At 40.5% G+C, this 7,111-nt stretch overlaps 1 protein-coding gene across 2 annotated transcripts in view; it reads left to right on the forward strand.

Annotated features, from left to right (window-relative positions):
- ESR2 (estrogen receptor 2) overlaps positions 1-7,111 on the forward strand; it is a 49,939-nt gene that overhangs the window by 8,248 nt on the left and 34,580 nt on the right. The gene's annotated exons all lie outside the window — the stretch shown is intronic.

Genomic DNA, 7,111 nt, shown 5'->3' on the forward strand with positions numbered 1-7,111 from the left:
AAAAGTAATTTTTTTTAAACCTAAGCATTTTTTTTTTTTCTATTTTTGGTAGAGGCAGGGTCTCACTTTTGCTCAGGTTGGTTGAGAACTGCTGGGTTCAAGTGATCCTCTTGCCTCAGCCACTGGAGTAGCCAGGACTACAGGCATCTGCCACGACACTTAACTACTAAGAATATTGTGGAAGGAATCTTTGTAATAGTTACTACCTCAGGGACTGTCATGTCTCCATTTATTTTACCTCAGGAACTATTATGTCTCCATTTATTTATATCTTTTATTTATCGTGTAAAGTTTTGTTAACTTTTTAAATATGTATCTGGCACATTTCTCAATAGTATTTTCAAAGTTTTTAGTCTTTTGACTTATCTTACATCCATAAATGATAGTATTATTTTATATTCTGCGATTCACTTTCATTTTGATATTCATAATATCACTTTATCATCATCTCTTGAAAGTCAAAAATCTAATTGACACGTGTCATAGATCCCGAACTCTTTGTTTAAGACTTTAGAGTCAGAGCTTTAAATGAAAAGCTTTAATGGCCTCTAGGTCATGTAAAGATTATTACTCTGGAGGTATGTGCTCTGCTATCTTGGGGCTTATTTGGCTTTGAACTCAAGAAGGTTGTCTGGAAGGAAAAAGACAGCAGCTAGATGCCTGCACTTGAGGTATGAGTGCCAGGAAGGGGATGGATGATAAATATTGGCCTATTTTTAAAATAAGAAAACTGGAATCCAGAGCTGACACTAACCCACATCTTTTGATTCTACCTCCAATGCTCTTTTTCTACTATGAAGCTGGATATGAATGATAAGAGGCCTTCAGACAGGCTTAGTAATTGTACAGAGGAAAAAACTTTTTAGTGTTATAGAAAGCACATTTTCATATAAAGTTGTTTTTTTTTTATCTTAGCTAAAAGAATTAACTAGAGCCTGGGCACTGCAGCTTATGCCTGTAATACTAGCCCTTTGGGAGGCAGGAGGATTGCTTTTTGTAGGATTCCATCTCTACAGAAAGATAGCTGGGGCTGGGGCTGGTGGCTCCTGCCTATAATCATAGCATCCTGGGAGGCTGAGGCAAGAGGATTGCCTGAGCTCAGGAGTTCAAGACCAGCCTGAGCAATAGTGATACCCTCCTTCTACTAACAATACAAAAATTAGCCATGTGTTTTGGTGGCTGCCTGTAGTCTCAGCTACTTGGGAGGCTGAGACAGGAGGATTACTTGAGCCCAGGAGTTGGAGGTTGCAGTGAGCAATGATAATGCCACTGCACTCTAGCCTAGGTGACAAAGTGAGACTATGTTTCTTTCTTTTTTTTTTTTTTGAGACAGAGTCTCACTATGTCATCCTCTGTAGAGTCCTATGATGTCACATCTCACAGTAACCTCCAACTCTTGGGCTTAAGGGATTCCCTTGCCTCAGCCTCCTGAATAGCTGAGACTCCAGGCGCCTGGCATAATGCCTGGTTATTTTTGGTTGTAGTTGTCATTGTTGTTTAGCTGGCCCAGGCCAGGCTAGCCCCAGGGTATGTGGCTGGTGCCCTAACCACTGAGTACATGTGCTGAACCTGAGACTATGTTTCAAAAAAGTAAACTTTTTATATATTTTGCTTTGAACTTTTCTCTCAGTTTTTTTTAGCCCAGAGTAGTTTGCATCAATGACAGTTACGTGGAAAACCATTTTAACACATTCAGGTAGTTTGTGCAGTTTGAAAAGGACATTTTTGAAGGGGAAAGGGCAGAAACAAAGTGATCACCATAAGACATTTTTTCTAAGCTATTTTTATTGAGCATGTTCATATTATTATGTTTTCTCATCCTTTTTCAAAAGTAAAATTACTGCCTGGGCACAGTGGCTCACGCCTGTAATCCTAGCACCTGGGAGGCCAAGGTGGATGGATTGCCTAAGCTCACAGGTTCGAGACCAGCCTGAGCCAGAGCGAGACTCCTGTCTCTAAAAATGGCTGGGCATTGTGGTGGGCACCTGTAGTCCCAGCTACTTGGGAGGCTGAGACAAGAGAATCACTTGAGCCCAAGAGTTTGAGGTTACTGTGAGCTATGACACCATGACACTCTACTACTGAGGGTGACAAAATGAGACTCTGTCTCCAAAAAGTAAATGAATAAATAAATAATAAATAATTAAAGTGAAATTAATTTTTAAATAAACTTTGAGGAAAAAGTAAAAGTGAATATCTAGTTGTTCTTTAAATGCTATTGCCATAAGTCTCTTTATAAAATCAATAAAGATGAAATACATAGTTTTTAGAATTTTAGAAAGCACTTGAAAGATTGCCTCTGCTTTGGAGAGTATAGTCAGAAGATAAATTTGGGCTGACTATACAGCATCATGTTCTAACATACAACAGAAAATTTCTGACTAAAAATATATTTTGGCATTTTCAAATTTGTTTTTGTAAGTTATAAATGAAGATAAAAGCAATAAGAAGTTAATTACCTATTCCTTTAAAAAAATTGAAGTACACTTTATATGTAGCATCACTACCCTGGGTATGAGTGAGACCTGTAAATTCGGAGAAAGAGTTGCTCCCTTGGTTCAACTCTTATTTTCAGATTAAGCTATGAATGTAAAAGACTCCCTCCGAGTAGGCTGGAGAGAGATTGGAAGTCAAAGAGACACATTCCTGGCTCAGTGTGGTGGCTCACACCTGTAATCTTAGCACTCTGGGAGGCTGAGGTGGCTGGATTACCTGAACTCAAGAGTTCAAGACCAGCTTGAGCAAAGGGAGACCCTGTCTCTACTAAAAATAGAAAAAAGCTAGCAGGATGTTGTGGTGGGTGCCTGTTGTCCCAGCTACTTAGGAGGCTGAGACAAGAGGATCTCTGGAGCCCAAGAGTTTGAGGTTGCTGTGAGCTGTGATGCCACAGCACTCTATCCAGGGTGGCTGAGACTTAGTCTCAAAAAAAAAAAAAAGATGCATTCCACATGGCCTAGAAAAAAGCAGACATGATGTTGTGAACTGCCTTTAGGTATAAACTACGGGTGCCTTTAGTATCTGAGAACAGTGTCCAGCCAATAGCCAGCAGGAAATGGAGACCTCAGTTCTATAACCAGAAGGGACTGAGTCTGTCAGCAACTTAAGTGAACAGGGAAGAGGACCCTGAGCTTTGGATGAGACCACAGCCCTTGCTCATGTCTTGATTGCAGCCCTGTGAGATCTTCCGTAAAGCAGCCAGCTTAGCTGTGCTGGGCCTCTCACTCATGGAAGTGATGACATTATAAGTTTCTTTCATTTTAAGCTGCTAAGTTTATAGATGTTTGTTACACAGAGTAAAAAACTAAAACAATAACCTTAAGGAGATTGATGAACTGAGCTTAAGTTTTTCCTATTTCTAAAACAAGGATCCTAGTTTTTTATAGGAAGGTTATAAGATTAAATGTTGATAGAAAGCACTAGAAGTCAGTAGGTAGCGCCCATGTTTGGTGTGTCAGGCTGGGAAGCCCGCTTCCTGCACGTGGCCTTGGGGAGTGACTGCATTGCTGGGGAACGTTTCCTCACTTCTCCTGAAACTGTGCAGTCTCCATTTTTGCTGTCACCCAAGGCCAGTGAAGGGCATGGTGGGAAAGCCCCAAGCCACTGAATTTCAGTTTGTGTTCTGTTGAACAAATGTTATTGGAATCCACCTAAAGTTGGAGAAAATTATAAAATTTGATTATGGACCATGCAGAAAGCCATGTCTTTGGGGAAATCATTCTTTAAAATCTGGTGAGTTGGAAAAAGAAAGTTAATTCCAGAAATTAAAATGATAATGTGGGCTCAGTGCTCATAGCATAGTAATTACGGCGCTAGCCACATACACCAAGGGTGGCAAGTTTGAACCCAGCCCAAACCAGCTAAACAACTGCAACAAAAAAATAGCCGAGTGTTGTGCTGGGCACCTACAGTCCCAGTTACTTGGGAGGCTGAGGCAAGAGAATCACTTAAGCCCAAGAGCTGGAGGCTGCTGTGAGCTGTGATGCTACAGCATTCTACCCAGGGTGCTATAGTGAGACTGTCTCCAAAAATAATAATAATAATAATAATAGATAATGTGAAATATAAGTAAACATCAACTTATTTGTATTTGAGTATTTATTTGCATTTATCTGTATTTGAGTGAACAAGCAGCCATATTGTTAAGGAAGCTAATGGAAATGTCTTTTTTATTTTAATTTTTAATTTTTTTTTTGAGATAGAGTCTCGCTTTGTCACCCTTGGTAGAGTGCTGTGGCATCATAGCTCATAGCAACCTCAAACTCCTGGGCTTAAGCAAGCTTCTTGCCTCAGCTTCCCACATAGCTGGGACTACAGGTGTCCACCACAAAGCCTGGCCAGTTTTTGCATTTTTAGTAGACACCAGGTCTCACTCTTGCTCAGGCTGCTCTTGATCTTCTGTGCTCAGGCAATTCACCCGCTTTGGCCTCCCAGAGTGCTAGGATTACAGGCGTGAGCCACTGTGCCCAGCCCACCCTGAAATACTTTAATATGTATCTTCTACAGAAGGGAAGCTGGGAAATCAGCACTGATACGGTACCACCATCTGATTCTCAGACTTTACTTGAGTTTGATCAGTTTTCATGAAAGTGCCTTTCGTGGCAAAGGACTGAATTCAGAATCGAATTATATTCTTAGTCATGTTTAGTCTCAGTCTATCTGGGATAGTTCCCTAGTCTGTCCTTAATTTTTGTGATGTTGATTCTTTTGAAGATTTAGGCCAGGTATTTTGTGGAATGTCCCTCATTCTGAGTTCTTTTCATGTTTCCTCATCATTGATCCAGCCCACACATTACTGGCAGAAATATCCTAGAAATGCTGCTCTGTTTTTTTCACTGGCTGCTTTCATGTGGTGCCTGATCTCAGTTTGTCCCGTTACTAGTGATGTTAACTTCAAATTTGATTAAGGTGATGTACGACAGGCTTCCGCTCCGTAAAATTATCTTTTCCCTTTTGTAATTAATGAGTATTTTTGTTGGGAGATCCCTTGAGGCATTAAACCTTCAATTAATTAACTTATATCATTACAACTTATGGTCTCCCATTTTTCACAATGGGTTACTGTCTGTTAGTATTCTGATTTATTATTTTGATGTCCAGATGGCCTCCGATTGTCCAGTAGGCCCCCCTCAGCCTGACTCTGTGTCTTTCTGGACTTGTGCCCTTCGTTCTTCGGCACTTCTTTACTTCCTGGTGCTGTGAGATGATTCAGGTCTATCTCGTACTTTACCTGTTCCAGTTCTGGAATAACCTGAGTTTCCATGGAGCCCTGTTTGCTCTTCAAGGAGAATGATATTTATAAACCCAGATCTGGGGGCCAGCTTGCTCATTATTGATGTCCTGTTCCTGGGCCCTCTCAGGGATGGTTAGGGAATACCTTTGCGTGTGTACATATACATCCATGTTATGTATGTGTGTGCACAGTGCATGCTTCCGTGTTTCTCTATATGCATTGAAATCATATGTTCACCCCAATATCTCTGGTTCTAGTTCAATACTACAAGATTTGTTCTAGTTTTCCCCCTTTCCGTATTTGCGTCTCCTTTCTTTACTATGAGGAAGCTGGGTCCTATGATCTTTGATTTATTTACTTATTTGATCAATACCTCTGTAAGATAAAAAATTTGCTGCTGCCACTGTCTCTCCTTCCAGTAGACACATTCTTTACCCCACCTTGGTGCTAATGCCCTACTCTGGGGACTGTCACACAGAGATGCCTTTATGACCCTGCTCAGGGTCCACCACCACCCACCTCATCCCCCTGCATGGGCACTCTCTTCAGCCTGCTCATTGCAGCATTACTAACAACAAAAAATACTTCATTTTTGAAAAGGTGATACATGCTCATGACAAAACATTTAAACTACACAGAAAAATGCAATACAGAAGAAAACTAAATCACCCCCAAATTCCACCACCCAGAAATAATTGGTTAATGATGAGCCTTCCAGCCCTTTGTGCTCATATATAGAGAGAAAGATGGTAGATCAAAGTGCTTTGATAAATCCCGGCCATATTAGATATGCTAGTTTCTGAAATAAAAGCTCTTAACTATAGTTATAATAATAATTTAACAGAGAAAAGGAACCTAAGAAAGGCTTAAAAATATGGTTGTACTTTACATACATCTTTTTTTGCTGCATGAGAGATCCATGTAGATTTAAGAGATTGGGAAGACTATTACAGGGTTGGAGTAGTCTTTGAATTACCTTTTTTTTTTGAGACAGAGTCTCACTCTGTCACCCTGGGTAGAGTGTCATGGCATCATCCTAGCTAACAGCAACCTCAGATTCCTGGGCTTAAGTGATCCTTCTGTCTCAGCCTCCCGAGTAGCTGGGACCATAGGTACCAACCATAACGCCTGGGTAGTTTTTCTATTTTTAGTAGAGATGGGGTCTTGCTCTTGCTCAGTCTGATCTGGAACTCCTGAGCTCAGGCAATTCACCTGCCTTGGCCCCCACAGAGTGCTAGCCTGGCCCGGCCTAATTACCTTTTTATTGTAACATACATGTGGAATTCTGCATGCAGCATGTCCAGTGTCAGGAACCTCTGTAAAGAAGTTCCTGTGTAACTAAGCGCTCAGGGAATTAAACAGAAGGCAGCAGCGCTCAGAATCTCTCTGTGGTTCTTCCAACCACAGTTCTCTTCTCCCTGCAGAGGTGAAACAAATCTATCTCTTGCCTACTTCACTGTGGCTTTACTGTTCCTAGACACGCCTAAGCGCTATAGGGATGTCTGTAGACTTCACTATGGTCCAAGTCCACAGACTTCACTGTGGTCCATGTTCATAGACATGCCTAAGCACTGTAGTTTCATTATCAATTCACAGTTTTTGAACTTTGCATAAATAAAATATTTCTGTTATGTTCTTTTATGACTTGTTCCATTTATGACTTACTTATTTTATTTATCAATGAGATTTGTCCATTCTCCACACTGAAATTCTGGACCACTGCAAGCTTAATGTAAGAAGTTCAGGCCATGTTGTTTACCAGAAGGACACAATTGAAAAATAAAGGAACCTAAACACCCTATTTACTGTCACTTTTCATCTATTTTATTCTAAGTTAAATTAAATCACCCCCAAATTTCACCAAGTTCTTTTTTTTTTTTT

This window comes from Otolemur garnettii, unplaced genomic scaffold (assembly GCF_000181295.1).
Source record: "Otolemur garnettii isolate 467f Iridium unplaced genomic scaffold, OtoGar3 scaffold00115, whole genome shotgun sequence".
Taxonomy (NCBI): Eukaryota; Metazoa; Chordata; class Mammalia; order Primates; family Galagidae; genus Otolemur; species Otolemur garnettii.